This window comes from Capsicum annuum, chromosome 10 (genome assembly GCF_002878395.1).
Source record: "Capsicum annuum cultivar UCD-10X-F1 chromosome 10, UCD10Xv1.1, whole genome shotgun sequence".
Taxonomy (NCBI): domain Eukaryota; kingdom Viridiplantae; phylum Streptophyta; class Magnoliopsida; order Solanales; family Solanaceae; genus Capsicum; species Capsicum annuum.
In genome coordinates this window covers 42,441,678-42,454,233 of record NC_061120.1, presented here as the reverse complement: position 1 = coordinate 42,454,233, position 12,556 = coordinate 42,441,678, and the positions used below count along the sequence as shown (strand labels likewise).

Sequence of the window (12,556 nt, the reverse complement as noted above, 5' to 3'; positions counted from 1 at the left end):
TCAACAAATTCATAAATGTTATGTATCAATTTAACTGGTTGTACAGTGGAAAAAGTATTTAGAAGTCTTATATTATTGTTGAGTTGGTGCCTAAATTATGGAAAACTTTTTCCTCCAACCGAATGGCAAAAAAAAAAGAGGGAAATCCTAATGTGTGCGCGGAACTCACACTTCAGCTCTTCCATGACACTCTATCAACAATCGAGGGTACTAGTCCATTCCAAATTAGTAACTAGATATCGAGTCCCTTAAAATAAAATTATATGTTCAAACGCCCGTATTTTGGGTTAAATAGCTTCTTGTCAATAGTTACGACAGGAAATTAAAGTGAAAGTGACATTTTGTCCTTGCTTAGCTTTTACTTGCTTTTTCTTTACTAGCCAACATTGAAAGGCCTAAAGAATATGTACTAGAATTTTTATGAGAATACAGAGAGAATGAAATACTTTTTGAGAAATATCAATTAGTATTACTGGCTTAACAACGTAACTTATTTTGAGAGAAATGGCTAGTAGATAAGACAAATATTTGATCAAAGCAATTTCTTCATTATCAATGTTCAACCCCTTTCCTCACCACTTCATATGTCTTTAAATTTTTAGCCTGTTGGTCCTTCCTCTCCCAAAACCTCATTCGGTAGATCTCTCATAATTTTCTCTATAACCTTTTTTAGTTTCCCAATCATAAATCTCTCTACTTCCTTGAGCTCTTTTGATATATCATAGCTAATTTTTGGACCCCATTCCCTTGCATAATTAAGCCATGGAGGTTCCACTACAGTGGAACCCAAATACGCTGCTGCTATTATAGAGAAGTTTGCTCCAATGTCCATCAACTTCCCCTTTACTGTATCATTTTTGATTCCTATATCCCCACTCCCTTACAAATATTGAAGATATCAATACCAGAATATGAAAGACATGGTTATTTGTTTATCTCCATATTTTCTTTGTCTTAAATCATTAATAATTTGTTTAGATAAGCTTTGAATTGTTAGTTGTTTTTTTTAGTGTTTTTGTTTCAGTCAAATTCCAGGTCTATTAGTTATTGATTAGGAGTAAGTTGAGTCCTAGTATCAAGCAATGACTTGCTTATACGTTTGTAAGCCTATATATACAGACTATTTGCATCAATAAAGGATTAGTTCTCTGATTTTTCATCAAATTTTCTGTCAACTTTTTTGTTTAATATTCAACACCTGGTATGAAAGCCAAACTCTTCTAGGTGCTGTCAGGATGGGTGATCTTCAAGTAGTTAGTGGAATCAAGAAACTCAACAACTAAAACTACAATTCTTGGTCTACATGCATGATGTCGTACTTGCAAGGCCAAGACTTGTGGGAAGTAGTAAATGGAAATAAGGTTACGTCTCCAGAAGCTGAAGAAACGAATGGTATCTTACGAAAATGGAGAATCAAAGCGGGTAAAGCAATGTTCTCCTTAAAGGCCACAGTCGAAGAAGATGTACTAAAGCATATACGTGATGCCAAAACTCCACAGGAATCTTAGGATACATTCGTTAAGTTCTTCTCCAAGAAGAATGATACGAATCTCCAACTCATAGAGTCTGAGTTGCTGTCAGTGTCATAATATGACATGACGATCTCACAGTACTTTTATAAAGTAAAGTCGCTATGCCGGGAGATTTCTAAGTTGGATCCGGAGGCTCCTATTGGTTATACTAGGGTGAAGTGTATCATCATTCATGGCATGAAGCTAGAATTTAGGAGCTTCATTGCTGCCATACAAAGATAGCAAGTTCAACCGTCGCTGGTAGAATTCAAAAATTTGTTAGCTGGTCAAGAAGCCTTAGCCAAGCAAATGGTAGAAGTCTCGTTGAAGAAGGAAGAAGAGGCACTCTATGCCAATCGAGGCAGGTGGAATGCCAAATAGCATACCACTGGTATATCCAAGAAGAAGAAGAATATGGCAAAAAGTCATCAAGGCGGAGAGAGTGTTCGTGCAGGAGGAGCTTTACAAAATTAAGACGACTGTAAGAAGTTTCTAGGGAAGTGTTACAATTATGGAAAAAAAGAGGTCTATGGCGAAAGATTGTCTAGACGGAGAGAGTGTTCGTGCAGATGCATTCTTTTCTGTAGCAGAAGAAGGAGAATTGGCTCTCGTTATAATGACAGAGACAATTGATTATGAGAAGGATTGGATTGTCAACTCGGGATGCTCAAATCATATGACGGGGGACAAAGAAAAGCTACAACACCTATCAGAGTATAAAGGTAGCAGGGTAGTCGTAATGGTGAACAACTCAAAGTTACCAATAGCTCACATTCGTAATACAATAGTTTCTCCTCAACATAGTGATATCGAGGTACCGTTCCAAAATGTTTACCATGTCCCAGGTATGAAGAAAAATCTTCTCTTTATGGCACAGTTAACATTTTCTGGCCATTTTGTTCTATTTGGACTATAAGATGTGAAGATCTATCAGGACCTGGATATTATAGAAGAGCCAGTGATGAAAGGTCAAAGATTGGAATCAGTTTATGTAATGTCTGTAGAAGCTGCATATGTAGACAAGACGAAAAAGAATGAAATAGCAGACGTGTGAAACATATGGCTGGGTCACGTTAGCTTTTCCAAATTAGAGGTAATGATGAAGAGGTCGATGTTGAAGGGACTTCCACAACTTGAAGTGAGAAATGAAATAGTATGTGCAGGCTGCCAGTGTGGAAAAGCACATCAACTTCCTTTTGAAGAATCCCACTTTCAAGCAAGAGAATCGTTGGAGTTGGTGCACTCTGATGTGTTTAGGCCTGTGAAACAAGCTTCCATAGGTGGGATGAAGTACATGGTGACTTTTATTGATGACTTCTTAAGGTATGTGTGGATTTACTTTGTGAAAGAAAAATCTGAAACTTTTTCAAAGTTTAAAGAATTTAAGAAGGTAGCAGAAGTGGATATTGGCAAAAGAATTTGTTGTCTACGCAGTGATAATGGGAGAGAGTATACCTCAGAGAAGTTCTGTGATTTCCTTCAAGAAAGCCAAATATGTCATCAGTTCATATGTGCTAGCACTCCACAATAGAATGGCATAGCAGAAAGGAAGAACAGGCACCTGACAAAAATTTGTCAAAGCATGATTCACGCAAAAACATACCAGGATGTTTTTGGGCAGAAGCAATCAGGACGGCTGCATTTGTGGTCAATAGGCTTCCTCAACAAAGGTTATGTTTTATTTCACTTTTTGAAAAATTATGGAATATGAAACCTTCTGTTAGTTATTTTTGAGATTTTAGATGTGTTTGCTATGTATTTGTACCTGATCATTTTCATAAGAAAATAGAAAACAAGGCTATCAGATGTATTTTTGTAGGATATGACAGCCAAATAAAGGGTGACGATATGGTGACCCAACAATCGAAATGTGTTACATATCCCGGAATGTGGTGTTCGATGAATCTTCTTCATGGTGGTAATCAGACAAGGAAGTACTGCTAGAATTAGATGTTCTTAAAAATGTGGTGCAATATTCTCAAATCCAATTGGGTTTAGGAGAAGCAAAAGATGTAGATGATGAAGACAATGTCGAAGAAGGTGTAGCCCAATTTCCCTGGCAAACTGGTGTGTATCAACAACCATGTGAATAAGTTGAACCTAGTGGAGTGGAAACACCAACTCAGCTCAAAAAATTAACAACATTCAGAAAGCCAAATCCAAAGTATGCCAATACCGCAATAGTATAGGAAGAAGGTGTAAATGAGCCTGAGACATTTGAAGAAGCATTTCAAGATCAGAAGTGGAATAAAGCTATGAAAGAAGAAATGGCAGCACTAAAACAAAATCAGACTTGGGAGCTTATACCAAAACCAATTAATGTGAAGCCAGTATCTTACAAGTGGGTGTTCAAGATAAAGGGTCGAGCAGATGGGTCAATCAAAAGGCATAAGTCTCATTTGGTGGCTCGTGGATTTTCTCAACAATATGGAGTAGATTATGATGAAAGTTTTAGTCTAGTTGAAAATCATAAAACCGTACGAGTCCTATTAGCACTTGTAGCTTGTAAAAATTAGAATTTATGGCAAATGGACATGAAGAATGCATTTTTTCATAGGGAGATGGATTGGGAGATCTACATGGATCATCCAATTGGATTTCAAAATCAAGATTACCCTGAGTATGTGTGTAAGCCACAGAAGGAGCTTTATGGATTAAAACAAGCACCGGGGCCTGGTATGGTAAGATTGCTGAATTTCTTACTCATAGTGGGTATTTGGTGACTAGTATAAATGCTATCTTGTTCGTCAAAGATAAAGAATAGAAAATAGCTATTATACTAGTATATGTGGATGATTTAATCATCACAGGAGATTATGTAGAAGAATTTTTTGAACTAAGGAAAACTTGTCAGTTCATTTCCAAATGAAAGAACTTGGACAGCTCAAGCATTTTCTTGGTATAGAGGTTAGTTACTCTGAAGAAGGAATATTTCTCCATCAGCAAAAGTATTCCAGAGATTTGATAAAGAAGTTCGGAATGCTTAAGTGTAAGCCAATCTCGATGCCAATAGAGCCAAACTCAAAAATATGTGCTCATGAAAGAAAAGATTTAGAAGATTCTACAATGTACTGACAGTTGGTACGAAGTCTTATTTACTTAACTTTAACAAGATCAAACATCTCTTTGTAGTTGTTATAATGAGTCGATACATGAAACATCTAAAGAAACCTCACTTGGAAGCAGTTTGCCAAATTCTAAGATATGTGAAAAATATGCTAGGCTATGGTATTATGTACAAAAAAGGTGAAGATTGTAAACTCGTTGGTTACTGTGATGCTGACTATGCAAGTGACCATAATACTCGACGATCAACTACTGGGTATGTTTTAATGCTTGGGTCAGGAGAAATTTCTTGGTGTTGCAAAAGACAAGCAACAGTTTCTCCCTTAACCACTGAAGCAGAGTACTGAGCAGCAGCGATGGAAGCTCAAGAAAGCAGTTGGCTTATGCAACTGTTAAAGGAGTTGCATCAACAAGTGATGTATCCAATTCCTCTATATTGTGATAACTTATCAGCAATACGTTTGGCAGACAATCCAGTTTTTCATGATAGAACTAAGCATGTGAAGGTGCATTACCATTTTATCCAAGAGAAAGTCTTGCAAGAGGAAATTGAATTGAACTACGTTAGAATAGAAGACCAAGCTACAGATTTATTTACAAAAGGCTTGAGTGGTAATAAGTTTGTAAGATATTATCATCATCTTGGCGGGGTGAACAAAGTAGAAGCTAGTGTTGAGGAGGAGTATTGAAGATATCAACACCAGAATATGAAAGACATGGTTATTTGTTTATCTCCATATTTTCTTTGTCTTAAGTCATTAATAATTTGTTTAGATAAGCTTTGAATTGTTAGTTATTTTTTTTAGTGTTTTCATTTCAGTCAAATTGCAGATCTATTAGTTATTCGTTAAGAGTAAGTTTAGTCCGAGTAATAAGCAATGACTTGCTTATATGTTTGTAAGCCTATATATACCGGCTATTTGCATAGTTCTCAGATTTCCCATCAAATTTCCTGTCAGCTTTTTTGTTTAATATTCAACAGCAAATTTTTTCTTGGTTTTGGATAAGCAGCGTGTCCGTGCAATGATGAGTACACCACAGGTTTGTTACCACTTTGAAATTCAAGCTGAGAAGCACTTACCCAAATGCCTCCACTGCGTTTTGAAAAGTATACACCTTGTAACTCCCCATTGAAGTTGCTAATCCTCAATGTAACATGTTCCAGTCGCCAACGTGCTCTCCAATTTTTCCTAAAGTAATGGTCATGAATTCAAGTTTAGCCTTTGCAGGTTCATTGAAGGGATAAAATAGCCATACAGCAATATCAGTATATGTTGCACCAAACATTGGTTTAACGTGTAAGTAGGTGGCGGCACCCAGCAAATCGCCTTTCTTGATGTTACTTTTTGCTGCATCATCAGTCGGTAGGTCCAACCAGTAAGCACAATCATTTAACCACCTTGAGGAAGATTTGAACCCGTGGGCTGAATACCAACAGGCAAAGATTCTTGTCCTTTTGTATATAGTAATACTCCATTCTGAATAATCTAAGTTACTGATGTGGGATAGTTTTCCTCATCTGGATGAAAGTAAATCAGTGGAGAGTATGCTTTAACCAATGCTTGAACTTGGTTAAAATTTGGCCTAGCAGATATATTAGCTTTGACGTTCTTTAAATAAGCTAGTGCATCTGCAGCTCTATTGTTCTGAACCATAAACAAGCTGTTTGCATTCTTCTGTCTCTAGGTCTGGATAAGTACACATTCAACCCATTGGTGCCCCAAATCCAATCATAACTTTCACATCCATCTGTGAGATCATCACGAACACAATGGACCTATCCACAGAAGACTTCTAAGGCGAGGTTTTGACAACATGGCCTATGGCTTTATAACACTCAGGAGGTATTGGAAGCCAGATATAGCCGACACTATCCTGCTTGATTTTTAAGTTCTGAATACTCCATACAAGGGTGTAGTCCGTTGGCATCTTGAATGTACTACCTAGTGTATCTTTCCCAGCAAGATTCCATCCAAAAAGGGGCATATTATTAGGTTGTCTATAAGAAACAAACATAAATAATCCATTTGGTAAATTTGTTGGTTCAAAGAATGTAGATCCAAGATCATCTGGTACACCTTCATAGGCAGACCAAACTTTACTTAAGGATGATATTTGAGACACATGTAATCCTCCAAGATCAATGAAGCCACTTGCAAAGCATCCACCTAAAATTTTGTAACACATTGTGTTGGAAATGAACTTCACTTAAAAATCAAAGTTTGAAAATTGTGAGCAGAAACCATTATTTCCCTGGATGAGATTCTCCTCGAATCAATATTTCAATATAATTTCACCAGCATTTCAAATACTAAAAATACTATCGGACAGAGCAACATTTACAAATACTTATTGGAAATAATGAGGATGCTCAAATGAATGATAATTAACAAGTAATCAAATATTAATCATGAGAAAGTAGGATTTACAACATTGATTTTAAGAAAGTACCTAAAGGCCAAGTGGGCAATGGAGAAGGAAGTCGAAAGGAATTATCAGTAGAGAGTGACATGATGTTTTTTATTGAGGCATTATCCAGAAAAGAAGTTACATTTAAGTTGTCTCCCATGGTTGAGTCTTTCAAGGGAAGATTTGAACAACTGACTCTTACAGCAAGTGCTGAGACTAAAACTATACAAGAGACAAGCTTATTCTGCATGCGATAGAGAAAGTTGAGACAGTATATGTAAGAGATACTTAAACTAAAATATCCCAAAATACATCAACTAAGATGGTTGGTTAATCTTGAAGGGAGAGCTAAATCTGGTAATTAAATAAAGCAACAATTTCTAGAGTTTATCTGCTTCACTTTTTGTGCAGTTACAATTAGCATATTCAGGAACTTCGCATATTTCATAAAATGTTCAAAAATAAATTTAGGATGACAGTACCATAACAGAAAAGGTCATTACATACCAATATAATTTAGGATGAGGTTAGCATAACAGAAAAGGTCATTACATACCATATGCAAAGTGTTCAGTGCATTTAATTATTAAAATAAAAATATTAAAGTGCATGACAATTAGTAGGCATAAGGTGGAGAAAGTGGTATCATTATTCTTGTAACTCACCATATTATCTTTTGTTGTTAGTGGGTATAAATTGTGGTAAAAGATGATCGTTAGTTTTTGTAACTCATATGACCATTAGTTTCTTATAACTCCATGGTCATTAGTTACATGTAACACATGTAACATCAAGACTATTTATCTACTCACATTACTACCTACATTATCCCATTCATTATATGGAAGAATTCTTAACTTATAAATAGAGGTGTTTCTTATTTTGTTATGGGATAAGAAAAAAATGATAAGAGTAATATAATAGTAAAAGAGAGAGTTGAGACAAAGAAAATATTCCAAGTGTTCAACTATATTCACTATACAAAATAAAGAAAAATATAAGTGAAAAGGAGAGTTGAGATAAGGAAAAATTTTTAAGTCTACAACTATATTCACTGTACAAAAGAGAATTTAATATGTTGAAGGAAGGTGTTTTTGTGGTAGAGTTTTGGACTCTTCAACTAATCCGGATTTACTTGAGTTATACATTGTTGATAAGCTGTTGTATCCTCGAGGGAACAAATCAAGAGTTATACTGCTAGATCGATGTAGATTATGCCACTGTGGACTTGAATCTCCTTAAAGAGAGTGAGATATCTGCATCTCAATCTAGAGCAAGATTATTTTATTTTCTTTATTTTTTGTTGATTTTACTATTTCAACTATAATTACTATAATTTGTATTACACCAACAATTTTAAGAAGATCCATCTTTTGTTACTGTTTGAAAAATTGTAGATATCAAGATGAGAGATCTCAACATCTCAATGTTACTAGTCTCTTCAAGAGATGGAAAATATGAAGAGTAAAGTATTTTCTATTTGCTCAACTCAAGTGAAGGAAAAGATAAAAGAACTTTTTTACTTGTTGTGGAAGAAAGGTAAAAAACATTCTACCTATTGTTTTAATAAATAAAGTTATATTACTTTTCATGAACCTAGAGTGGTATTCAAATTCTTAAAATTGTGGGAGGTAATGAAATGAGAAAAAAAAATCACCATAAAAATGTGACATTGGCACTTTTGGAATAGATTAAAAAAGTGTTACCAGTGCATATTTATTATTGAAATAAAACACATGTCATTATTAATTTGCATATGACTTGATGTCTTTAAATTTGGCTCTAACATTTTATCAAAGAAAGAATAAAAAATGTTGAGTATCCATTTGATATTAAATATTTGGGTGAGATAAATTTCATTCTAGGAATGAAAAATACCCTAACATGTGTGATAAAACTTTTCTTGACAAGTCACATTATGGTGATAACTGAAACTGTGGAGTACATTTTGTTGGTTGTATGAGCCATGAAACTCCTTGTAATTCAAAGTTATGAAAACGGTATGACAAATTAAAAAAGAGTTTTGTTATCCTAATAAAATATGAGATATGTATCTAATTGCACTTGGCCTGAGATTGAATAAAAGTACTTAAGCAGATTATACAAGCAAATTGAGTACATTTACTTTTAAAAAATTGTGGCTTGTTTTATTAAAATAAATCTTGTTGTATTTAAAAGTGTTTTTGATGCAAAATGAAAAAAAAAACTTGATGCTATTTGTTGAAATAAAAAATCAAATTATTATTTACTAACTCTATCGTGAAGGTTTAACTAATTATTTTAGGTTCAACTAGTGAAAAAGTGAATTAATCAATTACTTTATTTTGAAAAAGTAATTTCTCTAGTTTTGAGTTATTTGTGATTGCACCAATATTATTAATGAAGCTTGAAGTTGTTATTATAGTGATAAATTCAGACCCATGAGAATAAAATAATATTGTGATATCATATTTGATAAGTGGTACCACTAACATTGAATATGCCAAATTATATGATATCTTGCAGATGAACTAAGCAAGGCCTTGGCAAGATAAAGGGTCTGAATCACATCAAGGGGGAGGAAGGAAGCCTATAAAAAATCATGAGTCATATATGATGAAACCCAATCTGAGGACTAGAGATCCTATAATCAGGTTCAATGGAAAGAACGAATCATATGGTGACTTAATGTGAAATGCAGTATTGTTTAATCCTTTATACGATGTGAGTGTATTTTATTATTGTAATGATTTGTGAAGGTTGATTCTAACAACTCTTAATAAAATTTTATATCTCGCATGAGTGGGGTGTCAAAATTACAGGACCACCCTTAATAGATTTCACCTATGTGGGTGTGGAAGTAGGTTACTTCCCCATGAGAATTGTGCTTATTCTCAAAAACACTCATGAAAAATCGAAATAGCACATGGCCGTAATGTGTTGGCTATTAAAGCTTATGTCAACACCTTGATTGTTGTGTGTAAGCAGTGATACTTTATTTTCCTTAAGCAGTCATGGTTCAAGTCTAAAACCACTACTAACTCTGGAGTAAAGGTTACTGTTTACTAAGTGGAGGTTCAATGCAGAACACACCTTTATTATGCCTATAGTCTTCCTTCAACTAAATTGGTGATAACTCTCTTATAATATTAAAACGAGTTAAAAAATATTTATGCATTTTATTCTTAAAATAAAATACAAAAGTTCATGACAATTAATAGGCATAAGGTGAAGAAAATGGTGTCATTATTCCTGCAACTCACCACATTATCTTTTGGTGTTAGTGGATATAAATTGTGGTAAAATGTGATCATTAGTTCTTATAACTCATATGACCAATAGTTTCTTGTAACTCCATAGTCATTAGTTGCATGTAACATATGTAACATCAAGACTATTTATCTACCCACATTACTACCCCTCATTCATCTTATTCATTACATGAAAGAATTCTTAACCTATAAATAGAGGCGATTTTTCCTTTGTTGTGGGATAAGAAAAAAGATGATAAGAGCAATATAGTAGTGAAAGAGAGAATTGAGACAAAAAAAAAAATTCTAAGTCTTCAACTATCTTTATGATACAAAAAAGAGTAACTATACAAGTGAAAGAGAGTTGAGACAAAGAAAATATTTTAAGTCTACAATTATATTCACTATACAAAAGAGGGTTTAATATGTTGAAGGAAGGTATTTTTGTGGTGGAGCTTTGGACTTTTCAACTAATCCGGAGTTGCTTGAGTTGTACATTGTTAATGGGCTGTTGTATCCTGGAGGGAACAAGTCAAGAGATATACTGTTGGATAGGTGTAGATTATGCCGCGGTGAACTTGAATCTCCTTAAAGAGAGTGAGATATGCGCGCCACAACCGAGAAGAAGATTATTTTATTTTTTTATACGTTATTGATTTTATTATTTCAACTCTAATCAGTGTCACTTATGGTATATTACACCAAACATAAAGTGAATGACAATTGATTAACAACAAGATTATATATGGGATAACTTTTTGGACCTTTTTGTTTCGAGATCTTTTTGGTTGAAAGTTGTTGGATTATTTCAAATTAAGTATTCAATTTTGCACGTCATATAAATTTCATAGTTTTGACTATCATGGTATTACCAAATTTTTTTTTCCAAACTAATGTCAAATAAGAGAAAATGACTTTTCTCCATAACTGAGGTAAGTTATTTAAAAAAAAAAAAAAAAGGTAATCAAATGTAAACAAAAAAATCCTAAGAAAATAACAAAAAGGTTGATTGTTAGCCACTTTTGAACCTGTAATCAAATGTAGTCATCATTTGAAATGCAATTGAAAGATAATCATTTTATAGTGTCAAAATAAAATTTTCATTTAAAAACTCCATGAAAATTCCTGGAGTTTGAAAACTTCGAAAAATACTGGAGTTTCAACTATGGCGGTTCCATGTATTAGCTATAAGGGCATACTTGTCCGACTATTATTTCTGCATTAAAAACATACTTTTTCTGTTTCAAAATAATTGACCTTCTTATTATCAAAAGTAATTATTTCAATTTAATTGTCTCATTTATTATGTTCTCCCAAGATTACCACTACTATTAAATGACTACATAAAGTATATATACTTATATTTATACTTTTCAAGCATAATTAATAAGGCTATTTTATAAAATAGATGTCTAATTAATATTTTCTTTAGGAGAGTGTCAAATCAATAAGAGTCAACTATTTTGAAATGTAGAAAGTAAATTCTAGTGGTTTGGTTTATTCTCGAACCTCGAACATAAGGGGATTTTTAGTACATCGAACTATTTTTCTTATAAAAAAAATTTAAAACACTAAATATAAAAGTTTCAAGACACAAGCTATTCTCCCTTTATCTCAATTTATGTGGCACTTTTCATTTTTCGCAAGTCAAATAATTTAAATTTGACCGTAATTTAGACATGAAATTTTAAGATTTTTTTGAAATATAATTATATAGTTGAAAACTACATAACTGTAAGTCATAATAACTGATAATTTAAAATATTTAAAAGATATATTAAAAAATTATCATAAAAAGTAAATATATTTAAATCTCAAAATTCAAAATATATCACATAAATTAATACGGCCAAATATCAATTAGCAGTACTAAAAATGGATATTTTTCCAAATCATTGGATGTGTGAGATTTAAAGTCATAAAATTGCATGTTTTGCCCTTTAGTTTTTGCCCCTGCTGAGACATAAGTTTTTTAGAAACTAAAGTGACGTACCTAAATAATTTCTGAGATATTATGATACATAAACATCAACTTCTGTCTCATAAAAAAAGAAAAGTTATTTCCTTCGTTTAAATTTATTTTATTTTACTTTTTTTGTTAGTCAACTTCAAAATGAAAGTCTCTTTCCTCTTTTAATAACTCCATTTTAATTTATTTGTCCTACTTTCATATTTCTTTTATTTTAAATTTGTTGTCTTACTTTTTTTTTTTTTAATTTGTTTCAAAAAAACTTCTCTTCCCTTTTTTGGGAACTCCTTAATTAAAATTTTTGTATGACATGTTTAAAACCACAAAATTAAAAAAATTGATATATTTTATATATATATATTTAGTTTAAA

The 12,556-nt window shown here is 33.0% G+C and overlaps 1 pseudogene; it reads right to left on the bottom strand.

Moving 5' to 3' along the window:
- Nucleotides 1–598: 598 nt before the first annotated feature.
- Nucleotides 599–12,556, bottom strand: part of LOC124887721 — a 57,212-nt pseudogene continuing 45,254 nt past the window's right edge.